This window comes from Balaenoptera borealis (assembly GCF_965194805.1).
Source record: "Balaenoptera borealis genome assembly, chromosome: X".
NCBI classification, from domain to species: domain Eukaryota; kingdom Metazoa; phylum Chordata; class Mammalia; order Artiodactyla; family Balaenopteridae; genus Balaenoptera; species Balaenoptera borealis.
This window is the reverse complement of record NC_138881.1, coordinates 86,404,638-86,417,913: the sequence shown is the minus strand read 5'-3', so window position 1 is coordinate 86,417,913 and position 13,276 is coordinate 86,404,638. Positions and strand designations below refer to the sequence as shown.

The 13,276-nt window shown below is 37.2% G+C and overlaps 1 long non-coding RNA gene across 1 annotated transcript in view; it reads right to left on the bottom strand.

The window, feature by feature from the left end:
* Positions 1-13,276, bottom strand: part of LOC309620843 — a 129,727-nt gene that overhangs the window by 17,120 nt on the left and 99,331 nt on the right. The window lies entirely within an intron of this gene.

Genomic DNA, 13,276 nt, shown 5'->3' with positions numbered 1-13,276 from the left:
TGTAGCTCGTGGGCTCTAGAGCTCAGGCTCAGTAGTTGTGGCACACAGGCTTAGTTACTCTGCAGTATGTTGGATCTTCCCAGACCGGGATTGAACCCGTGTCCCCTGCATTGTCAGGTGGATTCTTAACCACTGCGCCACCAAGGAAGTCCTTCTGCCCATTTTTTGATTTTTTTTTAAATTGAGCTGCGTGAGCTGTTTGTATATTTTGGAGATTAATTCCTTGTCGGTCACTTCATTTGCAAATATTTCCTCCCATTCTGTGGGTTGTCTTTTCATTTTGTTTATGGTTTCCTTTGCTGCACAAAAGCTTTTAAGTTTAATTCAGTCCCATTTGTTTATTTTTGTTTATAATTTTCATTACTCTAGGAGGTGGGTCTATAAAGATCTTGCTGTGATTTATGTCAGAGAGTGTTCTGCCTATGTTTTCCTCTAAGAGTTTTATAGTGTCTGGCCTTACATTTAGGTCTTTAATCCATTTTGAGTTTATTTTTGTGTATGGTGCTAGGGAGTGTTCTAATTTCATTCTTTTTCATGTAGCTGTCCAGTTTTCCCAGCACCACTTATTGAACAGGCTGTCTTTTCTCCATTGTATATTCTTGCCTACTTTGTCATAGATTAGTTGACTATAGGTGCATGGGTTTAACTCTGGACTTTCTATCTTGTTTCATTGATCTATGTGTCTCTTTTTGTGCGAGTACCATACTGTTTTGATGATTGTAGCTTTGTAGTATAGTCTGAAGCCAGGGAACCTGATGCCTCCAGCTCCATTTTTCTTTCTCAAGATTGCTTTGGCTATTCGGGGTCTTTTGTGTTTCCATACAAATTGTAAAACTTTTTGTTCTAATTCTGTGAAAAATGCCATTGGTAATTTGATAAGGATTGCATTGAATCTGTAGATTGCTTTGGGTATATAGTCATTTTAATCTTTGCAGTGTTATATCATTCTTTGGCTTGCTTTGGGTTTAGTTTGCTCTTCATTTTCTAGCTTGTTAAGGTGAAAGTTTAGGTTATTGATGTGAGATCTTTCTTCTTTTTAAATTATAGGCATTTAAAGGTATAAATTTCCCTGTAAGCACTACTTTAGCTGCATCCCCTAAATTTTGATAGTTGTGTTTTTATTTTAATTTAGATCAAAGTACTTTCTAGTTTCCTTGGAATTTCTTCTTTGACCCATGAGGTTTTTAGAACTGTGTTGTTTAATTACCAAATAGTGTTGATTTCCCTAATTTCTTTCTTTTGTTGATTTCTAATTTAACTCCATTTTGGTCACAGAACAGCCTTTGTATGATTTAACTCCTTTTAAGTTTGTTAATACTTGTTTTGTGGCCTAGCATAAGTCTATCCTGAACAATGTTCCATGTGCACTTCAAAAAATATGTATTCCACTGCTGTTAAGTACAGTGTTCTCTAGATTTCTGTTAGGCTGATTTGGTTGATAGTGTTGTTAATGTCTTCTATATCCTTGTTGATCTTCTGCCTAGTTTTTCTATCCATTATCAAATATGGGATATTAAAGTATCCAACTATTATTGTTGCATTATCTAGTTCTCCCTTCAGTTATATCAGTTTTAGTGTCATGTATTTTGAGGCTCTTTTGTTAAGTGCATGTTATCTCTTCCTGCTGAATAGACCCTTTTATCATTATAAAATGTTTCTCTTTGATTCTAATTACAATTTTTGTCTTAAAAGCTCTTTTGTCTGCTATTAATATAGCTATTCCAGTCTTCTTTTGTTTACTGTTTGCATATCTTTTTGCATTACTATTTGTATATATTTTTTCCGTCCTTTTACATTTAAACTATTTGGGTCTTTAAATATACTTGTAGACAGTATATAGTTGAATTACATTTGTTTTTATCCATCCTGTCAATCTCTGTCTTTTAACTGGAAGGTTTACTTCATTTATGTTTAATTTAATTGCTGATAAGGAGGGGCTAACTTCTGCCATTTTGCTATTTGTTTTCTGTGTGTCATATCTTTTTGTACCTCTGCTCTTCTGTTACTTCCTTCTTTTGTAATAAAAGGATATTTTCTAATGTACCATTTAAATTACTTTGTTTTTCTTTTACTATACATCTTTCAAGTTATTTTCTTAGTGGTAGCTCTAAGGATTACAAATAGTATCTTAAAACAATGTAGTTTAGATTAATACTAACCTAATTGCAAAACTATTCAGGAACTTTGTCCAATATAGTTCCATTCCTTTTGAGCTATTATTGTCATAGAAATTACCTCTTTACACATTTTTAGTCCACCAACACAGTTTTATAATTACTTCTTTATGCAATTGTATTTTAAATAGGGTAGGAGAGGACAAAATTTACCAAAAAGTACATTTATACTATCTTTTATATTTACCTACATAGTTACCTTTCTTCGTGGTCTTTATTTATTTGTGTGGATTTGAGTCACTGCCTAGTCCTTTCATTTCAGACTGAAGGATTCCCTTTATTATTTACTGCATGTCATGTCTGCTGGTAAAAATTCTTTCAGTTTTTGTTCATCTGGAAATGTCTTAATTTTTCCTTCATTTTTGAAGAATAGCTTTGTCAAATATAGAGTTTTTTGTTGACAATATTTTCCTTTCAGTTCTTTGGCTATGTCATCCCTCTGCATTCTGGCTTCCATGGTTTCTGATAAGAAGTCCATCGTTAATCTTACTGAGTATCCCTTGTACATGATGAGGCACTTCCCTCTTGCTGCTTTCAAAAATCTTTGTCTTTCAACAGTTTGACTATGATGTGTCTGGGTGTATATCTTCTTGGGTTTATCTTACTTAGAGTTTGTTGAGATTACTGTATGTGTAGATTAAAGATTTTCATGAAATTTGGGGAGTTTGTGACCATTATTTCTTTAAATATTCTTTCTACCTCCTTCTCTGACCCCTCTTCTCCTGGAACTCCCATTATGTGTATGTTGGTGTGCTTGATAGTGTCTCACAGGTCGGTGAGGCTCTGTTCATTTTTCTTCATTCCTTTTATTTTCTCTTACTCAGACTGGATAATCTTAATTGACCTATCTTTGGGTTCTCTGATTCTTTCTCCTGTCAGCGCAAATATGCTGATGAACACTTCTAGTGAATTTTTCATTCAGTTATTGTACTTTTCAACTCCAGAATTTCTATTTGGGTTTAAAAAAAAATCTCTCTTTTCATTGATATTCTATATTTGATAAGGCATCACTGTCTTACTTGTCTTTAATTCTTTAGACATGGTTCTCCTTAGTTCTTTGAACATATTTAACAGCTTATTTGAAGACTTTGTCTAGTAAGTCCAATGTCTGAGATTCCTTAGGGAGAGTTTCTATTGACTGTTTTTTTTCCCCCTGTATATGGGCCATATTTTCCTGTTTCTTTGTGAGTCATAATTTTTGTTAAAAACTGGACATTTTAGATAATATAATTTGGCAACTCTAGATCACATTCTCTCCCTCCCCAGGATTTTTTTGGTAGTCGCTGTTTCGTTAGTCAGTTCGTTTTTGCTGTTCTTTTGTTTAGTGACTTTTCTGGACTACTTCTATTGTATTGCCTCTAGTGCATGGCCATGCAATTCTCTACTCAGTTTAGCGATTAGATGATGATTCATCAAATATTTCCTTAAGTGTCTTGAATCAATAATTCGTCCATCCTTTTCCTAGCAGGGCATGTTGGGGGTGGGGATCTGTACTGACTGGGGCATGCCTTCAACACTCAGGCAGGCAGTTTACAACTCTGCCTTAGTCTGTACTTCTGGCTTGCATAGAGCCTTAAGGTCAACCAGAAATGGGAGTTTGGTGTCCTCTCATGTCTTTCCTAGGCATATACACCGTGCTGCACATACATACAGACTTCTAGATCCCCAGGATTATGTCAGAGCTCTTTAAAGGCCACTGTTGGTCATATCCTTCTCTAGATCTTTTTTTTTTAACTAAAAAAAAATTTTTTTTTGCAAACCCTTGTGTCGAGGACTGACTTTCACCTAGATCTTTTTTATTTTTATTTTTATGTTTTTGGCTAGGCTCTTGGTTGCCCAAACTGTTATAGTTATCTCAGGCAGCTGTGATTAACCAGTTGCTGCTGACTGCATTCAACAAATGCTCTGCAGTTAGGGCTTGTCCTGTGGAGCAAGCTCTGAGTCAGGTCAAATAATGAAAACACTCTATGAACGGGACTTTCTAGGGAGCTGTGAGACAGGTTAAATAATGACAATGTTCTGGGGATGGGAACTTCTGAAGAGCGTCAAACCCAGTTTGCTCTCTCTGGTGGCTGTAATGCTGTTGTTGTTTTCTTTACAGCTACTATGCTTGTGAGTTTGCTGTTTTTCAAGGCTACTGTGGAACTGGGAAGAGGGACATGGGAGTAGGTCAAGTTAAAAATGCCATAAAGTGTTCTTATAGAGGTTAAACAGTTTTTCTTGATTAAATGCCCCTCAGATTGCTTCAGGCCTTTGGGTAATTTCCAGATTTCTGAAAAAGTTGATTTTATAATTTTGCCAGTATTTTTGTTGCTTTTATGCTAGAGCGGATTTATAGAAGCCCTCACTTGGACATTCTAGAAGTCCCACATGGTTAGCTATTACTTTATTATTCAAGCTTCTCCTTAGCTTACTTTTTTCCCATTTAATGATGCCTCTTGCTTTTTCTATATCAGGTCATACAGACCTTCTGTATTGTTCAAGAGTAGGGATGAGACATATTTATTTAACGAGGCCCTATCACTGGACCATTTACTTTTTTTCCCCAGTACAATCAATGCCACAAATACTCTTTTGAATTATCTTTTATATATATTGCAAGTATATGTCTTTAGGTTAAATTCCCAACTGAGGAATAGCTAGTCAAAGAGTATGTGCAGTTCTAATTTTGATTGATATTGCCAAATTGCCCTCAAAATAGCTACACTAATTACACTATCTCTACTACTATATCAAAGTGCCTTTTTCACATATATGTGCCAACACTGAGATTCCTAATTTTTGCTAATTCAATAGTTCAGAAAATGGTGCCTCATTTCATTAATTCACTTATTTATTTTTAAATTGGTTTTAATGCTATATATATGATTAAGCAGCTTAGTATAAGGCCGACTCTCTGCTTACCTCATACACATGGTTTGAAAGGTCCTTTGGATTGAAGCTTTGTTATAATGAGCAAGAGGAGAGGAAAAAAACGTTGCAGATGTGGGAGCATCACAGAATATGCCTTATTACCAAGGTGGCTTTTCCAGTGGTTTGCAGAAGCTGTCTGGGGATAAAGCCATGAATCAAAACCTGCTTTTGCCATTGTTTCATGGATTTGGATAACTTTACACCATTAAAACGCATTGTGATTGTTGGAAAAACTGAAGTTCTACATCCTGGAATTTGTCAGAATGACTCAGGATGGTGAACACAGCTCCCTCTTGTAAATTGCTATGAGGCACTGGTAAGCTCTGACTAGAACTTATAGCTGTTTGTGTACATTTAAGCTAGCTACTGGTGACCTTTTTCTTCCACAGCTGCAACTAGAAAGAATTGCACATGCTTTGGGCTCACAAATGTTTTGTAGAGGATATGAAAAGAATACTATTATGTCCTGGTTGCTTTAAAAGTATTGTATGAGAAAAGTATAGAGAAGGAAAGAGTGATGTTTAAAGTGAAGTTACAAAGACAGGGGAAAAAAATCAAAGGTCTACAATGGAGGGCCTGATATACCTAAATGCCAGGTAAAGTTCAAAGAGAGTTATTATGACAACTGTAAAGAAAACATCTCCCTTGTCTAGGCTGATGTCTTCAATTACATTTATTGTCTTTTGGGCATTAGCATGGTTTCCAAAAGCCATGCCAAGTTTGGTTAATACATAGCTTATTCTTTTACATCTTCCATATATGGCCATTCCCAGACTATGGATATTGTGCTACGAAATCAGGCCAGTACGTAAAGGAACTGAGTTGGGAGCATGCAAGAATTAGGGGTGGAGGGGAAGATGAGCAGGCCTCACTATGCTACCGCAATTAACTCTGTGGTGACCTTGGAAAATTTGCTTAATGTCTCAGTTTTCAAATCTCTTGAGTGAGGCAAGGAATTAGCAGGGAATATGGAAGCATTATAAAAGCATTATGGTGGGTTTTACTATGATCACATACTCTTCAGGGAAATTGAACTTGATCAATTAAACCTCTGATAAAGGGCTATACGTCAAATCATTTTTTCTCCTCACAATAATTCTGTAATTTTGTGCCTTAGTGAGTGAAATAAAAATCATATAATCACGAAGAAAAAAAAGAGCTAGTACTTCCCCTTTTCAATGTAGGCAGTTAATATAACATAGTGGTTTGGTGCATGGGCTTTGGAGCCAGACTGCCTGCCTTCATATCCTGGCTCTGTCACTTACAGAGTCTGTGACCTTGGGCAGTGTCTCAGTTTCTTCATTTGTAAAAGAAAAATAATAATAGTTCCTACTTCATACACAGGCTTAATGTGAGGATTAAATTACTTAATATAAGAAAAGCACTTAGTACTGGGCAGATAGAAAACACTCAGTAAATATTAGCTATTATTGTTATTATAACAATAAAATTCTCTCCTTTGCCCAGGCATCTAACAAGAGCCAGGAAGGCAAGTAGAGGCAGAGAGCTGGTATGTACGGGAGCAAGGAAACCAGAGGCATTCCTACAATCCCACTAGGGAGGTCACGGTTCTGATGATGGTGTTGCTGACATACAAGTCAGGAATTATTCATATTATCAGGGATATGTCAATGTTATTCAAAATGTGTTCCTTGAACCACTTGCATCAGAATCACTAAGGGAGGGGAGAACTGATAAAATGCAGATTCCGGAGCTTCATCCCAAACCTACAGAATCAGAATTTCTGGTCCTTGGAACCAAGACTATACATTTTAAACAGGTACCCCAGAAACTTCTGATGCAAGCTAAAGTTTGAGAACCACTGGATCAGCCTATATTTAGACATGGTTTGGTCAGAACACAGTAAGCAGCTAGTAACACTGACAATAATGTCAAATGGTAGTAATATTTGAATTCATATTGAGCTTGACCCAGGAGCTGCTCTGACTTCATTTGCTTCTGCTCTCAGGCTAATCTTTTATGTAATTTTGGAACTCAGGTGGCAAGATATCCTGTTTCTGGGCATGATAAACAAATTTTTAATTCCTAGTTCTATAAGGCTTTTGTCAAATAAAAGTTTGACTGCTGGCTGTAGCTCTCCATTTTACCAGTAGGGAGCACAGTCAGTCTATTGATCTTAGGCTTGGTATAAAAAAGAAGTCTGAGATGGCCTCTTCTCTATTTTAGTATGCAAATCTTTTCCTGGGGGTTAGATAATAAGAGAAAAGGGCCATTTCTGTGTGGGGTAGGAATGTGACCCTCTGGGTGCAATTGTTCATTTTTCAAAGATGACACAGAATGAAACTTTTAAAATGAAAAGTTTTATATCTGAAAAATGTGGTCTCCTAGACATGCCACTCTATAAAATGAAATAGAGCCCTTCTTTCATGAGAAACATGCCTTCCAATTGAGCACTTTGGAATAGGGTGTGAAATGTAGAGAGATGTGTAAGAAAAATTATGAGATGTTGAATTCTTCTATTTTTGAAAACAACGTGCCTTGGCACGTAGAATTAGACACCTGGAGGGAAATACTTGAAAGCTTGATGAAAGATAAACTTCAATTTTCTGTGGTTCGAGGTGTTTTTTCTCAGCTCCTACAGACCATTTAATTATCACCTAAAAAGAAACTGTAATGACAAGGGTTTGGGGGTTTTGGGAAAAAACTAAAACACAGATCAGCTTTCCTTCCCCTCCTCCCAATCCCCCAAAGTCAAAATATCTGAGACCATGATAGCAAAACCCTCAAATGAAAACCTTTCTCACTGTTTTCTGTACAACTTCTCATAAACTCATAGGGAAGGATTTATTCATTAATAAAATGTAGACACTAGGAAAACAAGTTTTAGAAAAAAATTGGACTGAAAATCAAGACAAGTAGAATTTCTGTGAAAAAAATCTCTCAAGACTTGAAGTGGGCTTCATTCTTGAGGTGGCTAAACATAACAGTGCGTCAAGACACTGGGGAATGTTGGTTAATATTTATTGAATGCCCACAGTGAATGTGCTGTAGGGAATCAGTTTGTGTTGGTTGGCCTGAAGACTGTGAATAAGTTTCAAACTAATAAGTTTTTTTCTTTATTTTTTCTCTGGTGGCCTAAATAGTCATTGTAGTTTCTCTGAATATAAAGGCTTATGCTCCTGGGATTGGTCTATAAATTGGTTACAGCCTTTTATATCTCCAAAGCCATATTCATTGGGATGATGGATGGGATCCATTGATGGGGTAAAAAAATGAAGATTCAGAAAAATAAGTGTGGATTATCGGCTACTTGAAAGCAAAGGGAAATTTCCCTGGGTGACTGTAAAATAAAACTTTTTTTTTCTGGCTTTAGACTCTCACATCTGCTCTGTATATGATGTGGCATGAAATTTGCTCTGCTCTACTAGATACATTTTAATTTCCCAGAATGTAGAAGATGAACTTTCTCTAGTCAGTTTGTCTGTCAAAACAAAACTTCTTTGATGAAAAATATTCATTTTATAAAGTTCTTCCTCCAAAAACTGATGAGGAGTTTTGAAAAGAAAAACCTGTCCCCATGCTTTTCTTCAAAACGGTGCTCTATTTTGGTTCCAAAATAAGAGCTATAGTGGTTTGAAAGTATTTTTCTTCTCTCCTCTTTCCAACCAGTTCTAAATCTCCTTGTATGTCTCCTCCACCCTTTTCCTGGTAAAAATGAAAAACAAATAAAAATCTTGCAAGAGATAATGGTAAATAGAATTATTGGCTTTGTGACATACTATCTTTGTTTATAATCTACAGGCTACAGCAAGTGCGTTCCATTGTATCAACTTAGATGTGTGGGGTTAGTCCTCAGCAAAATTGTGAAGTAAGCAAAACTGGTTTTGGCTCTCTCCCTACCCTCAGCCTTTTGACCTGTAGTGTCCTGTGGATGCTTTTTCTTAACATGTTCTTTTGTTTCCCCATTAATATTTTTGGTTCCCTTTACTTATGACCACATTCTTCAGAGAAACAAGTCTCATAGACTTGTTTGTGATCATACGGGAATGGGTCTTCATTTGTTAATGTTTTACCGCTTTCTAAGTAATATTTGCATTTAACAGAGATTTTGAGAGACAGCAACTTAATGCAAAAAGGATGACTTTAATAATAGGGATTCGAGATCCTGTAACAAATTACTTTGTGTGGCCAATATTGGCAACTGCCTCCCCCAGCATGACTTCTCACTTCTTTCTCAGTAACAGAATCATGATTTCATTTGGTGTGATAATGCGCCCAGAACAAAGACTATTACCAGTCTCCTTTGAAGCTACATTTGGCCATGTGGCTAAGTTCAGGCTGACAACATGTAAGCTGAAATTTCCCTAAAAAGACAGAGGGTGGCTTTTCGTCCTGACCAGCTTCTTTGTGATGACAATCTGGAATGTAAACATGATGACTAGAACTGGAGCTAGCTCAGATCATGAGTTGTCCTTGAGGATGGAAACCATATACTGAGGATGGTACATGGACTACCTACTTCTACCTTGTTTCAGTTATGTCATTTGGGGATTTTCTGTTATATGCAGCTGAACTTGATTTTAAGGGACAAACATCTTTTGGAAATCAGGGCTTTGTGGTATCTCTCAGCAGAATCGGTAGGTTAATTCTGAGAAAACCGTCACTGTTGGCTTTTGAAAGAGATGAGTTCTCGGTCTCTGAGAGCATATGGAGAATTCTTGCTCTCCTGAATCCTTCTGGAAAAAAAAAAATCTGTCTTATACTTTCTTAATTGTTTAGAGGGCACAGACTTTTTTCATTCCAAATATATTGTGAATGAATAGACAAGAGAGAGGATAACCTATCTGCCATGCCACAGTATCTAGCAGAGTGAAATGCTGGGTTCTTCCTATCTTGTTGATCATATTAGTGTAACAGTTACCCTAGATTGACATGGCCCTGATAGAAAGACACTCTCACAGAGAGAAGTAGTCTGGAGGAACAGGAAATGTAAAAGGTCAACCACAAGCCATTCTGATTTGAACAGGATATGATTTAGCATAACCAAAACATCAAAAGCTATTATTGGGAACATGGGGGATTTACATCACGGTGGTACACCAGACAGATACACAGGGCTAGAGCAACATTGCTGTGAAGAGGCAACCCCTACCCCAAGGGATGGATTTCAGTGGACACAGTGAGTTTGTGGGTCAACATGCCACTTGGGCCCCTTTGCAAAATAAACAAGCTCAAGTCCCTGTGTTCTATTTGTAGCTAGTCACATTGCTGCTTTTTACTCTCTGCTTCAGCAACTCAACCATAACTAGGGCCTGGACTCTAAATCCCCTACCTTTGGCAAATGTCTTGTTCTTGGCTCACTGATGATTGATATGGGTATGAGCTTGAATTGTGTTTTAGTAGCCAACATCTCTGTAAGACCAGCAGAAACACTGCTGTCAGTGGAAAGTTCACAATGGCAAATGATAGCACCAGCAGGGAAGGATAAATATAAACAATATATTCATATAACTGTTAGAGTTCATCTCAGCACTATGGACTCACTGGTGTTTATTTGTTTGTTTTGGTTGAGGGATTTATTGTGGCTTGGTTGGTTTCCCATGGTTCAATGCGCCTCTATCTTTCTGAGCCTCTTTAGCAAGGACAATAGGTTCGAGTGTCAAATAAGTGCATGGAAGAAAAAATAGGCAAATGGGACCCAAATATCAAAGCAGTAAGTATTCAAGTGACTATTCACTCATTAGGCTATAAATGCCAGAGTTGATTATTGATCTGAATTGCAGTCCTTGGGTAAGTAGCTTTCAGGCAAATTAATTAAAGATACCAGAGGAGACTTAGAAGCAGGATTTTTGAATGAGCCACGGACAATAATTTTTGTGTGTACATTCATACCTGGTTTTTAATATGGAGCCACTTTTCTTTCTTGTTAGGGAACAGCATGTTGTCAGCAAAATTAAGCCATGGAATGAAACTTCTTCAAAAAAGGAAAGCCAAAATGAAATCATTTTTTAAGGGTATAAATAAAATAGATCCACGCATTTCCTGACAGCCTGAATGAGAAGGTCCATATTTATCTCAGTAAGCTTTCAGCGTTAGACTTTAGGAGCCAAAGTGACAGTTTTGGGCTCAGCCAGACAGTGAGCCTTATATATAAAGACTCAAAATAGATTTCCTTTGCCCCTAGTCCTGCCAAAGAGCCATTTTAGGTGTGCAGGAAGGCACTGAGCACACTAATGCATAGTGCCCTTCTGCTGAGTGGGAGCAATGGATAGCTTCACCTCACCTGACTTGTCTTGATTGGAATTTAGATTCCCAAAGAATCTGAAAGGTGATATGATAGTTCCTGTGATTTCACAGCAGATGTGTTTTTTGCCTTTTTTTTCTTTTTTATACATGGAGTCATTGAAAATTGAGAAGAAAATGCAAAAAGCCTGCATCTGTATAAAGGAAATAGATAATTGAGCTGTGGGCCATCATCGATGCTTTTGATCATTCTGGGATTAGAGGAATTCTTCATACTTGTAGAAACAGACTGTGTCAAAAGATAAGAAGTACAAAAATGGATTTAAGTAAGATAAGAACTTTCATCCTAAATTTCAACAGAACTCAAGGCCAAGTTTTTGTAATGACATTCTGAAGAGTCTTGTAGCTGTGCTCTCTTTTTCTTCTACCTTCTTCCTTCTCTTCTTTATCATTTCTTGCTTTCAACTAAAAAATTAAAGACCACTTACATGCTTTTGATACTGTGCTGGGTTCTGGACAGAGCAAAATGGGAGAGAATATGGGCCCTTTTTAGAAAAGAACTTGCAGGTTAAACTCATATGTAAATGGTATGCGCGTTGAGTGATATATTAACTTACACAGGCATAGAATAAAGTAGAGAAGACTGAGGTTTCATGTTTAGGTAAAAGGAAAATGGGATTTTTAAATCTCTTCCAATTAGTGAGAGAAGACTCTGTAAAGGAGGTGGGATGACTGCACAAATAGAGCATGAAGCTAATGTACCTGAGATAAGCAAAGGGGGAGGGGAGGGTAGTGGGAAGATAAAAGGGATGTGGGATGGTGGTTAAGGGTGGTTTGAGGAAGGACTATTTGATTACAGGTGAGGCCCGATCTTTAATGTAGTAAGTACCTATTATGGACTTTCAGGGAAGGAAATGGCATTCATAAAATCTATAAGTGAAAAATCAACTTTGTGTAAAAGCATTTATTCTCGCTTCAGTCTGTAGCCTGGGAACTTCAGCAGGGAGGAGGTTGTAACAGCTGTGCGAAGAAATAACCTGTGGCCTGGACCAGAGCATAAATTGAGGGGTGGTTTAAGAGGGCAAGCTGGAAGTATTTGGTGAGCGACTGGAGCGGAGGATAGGGATACATTAAAACTACTGCAGGGTCTCTGGCCTGGGAGGTCGGAGCTCCTCTGGCATCATTCCTTGTGATGAGAGGCTGGCCTTAGGGAAGGGTGGTGGAAGGAACAGAGGAAACTCTAGCTTCAGTGGGGTTGGTCTGAGGGAAGTATAAGGCATGATATAAGGAGGCTATCTGCGCATGCCTTGAATAAGGGGCAAAAGTCTATGATGGGAGAGCAATACCATACTTTCTTCTTGTTCAACCTGGCCTAGGCCTATATGAAGTGACAGACTCATGTGTTTGGGTTTGTTTGTTTGCTGTTTTGGTTTCTTTTTTCCTAAGTGTGAGATGATTTGAATTTTTTTTTTTAGCATGTCCTTGTGTTTTCTTTTGAAATTCATGGTCTGCTTCATTAAGGGGATCCACATTTTCCCAGTGTGAAATTATGTGGTGGTCAAGGTATCACATTTGAACAAGAAATGCTTCCTGAATTAATGTGAGTAGGAACCTTTAGCCCTCACATGTGATAGGAAAACTTCTATAATTCTTGTGTGTGTGTGTGTGTGTGTGTGTGCGCACACACATGTATATAGCATGCCATATACAACTGTAGTTGTGTATAAGTTTCTGTATATGGGCTTGTATACTTGGGCATCTTATTTTTCTTGGGCAATAAGGAGTATGCCTTCTACTTCATTTGTATACCCTACAGAGCATAGTATACATAGTACAATGTAGACTGCATCAAATTGAGTGTCTCAGGAACTTAAAATTATTGGTCAATCTTAAAAACCAATGTTAAAAATGAAAAATTTATTTAAAAATGATAGAGAACGTCGTAAAGTCATACAACCTCAACTTAATCTCCTACCTTTTACATT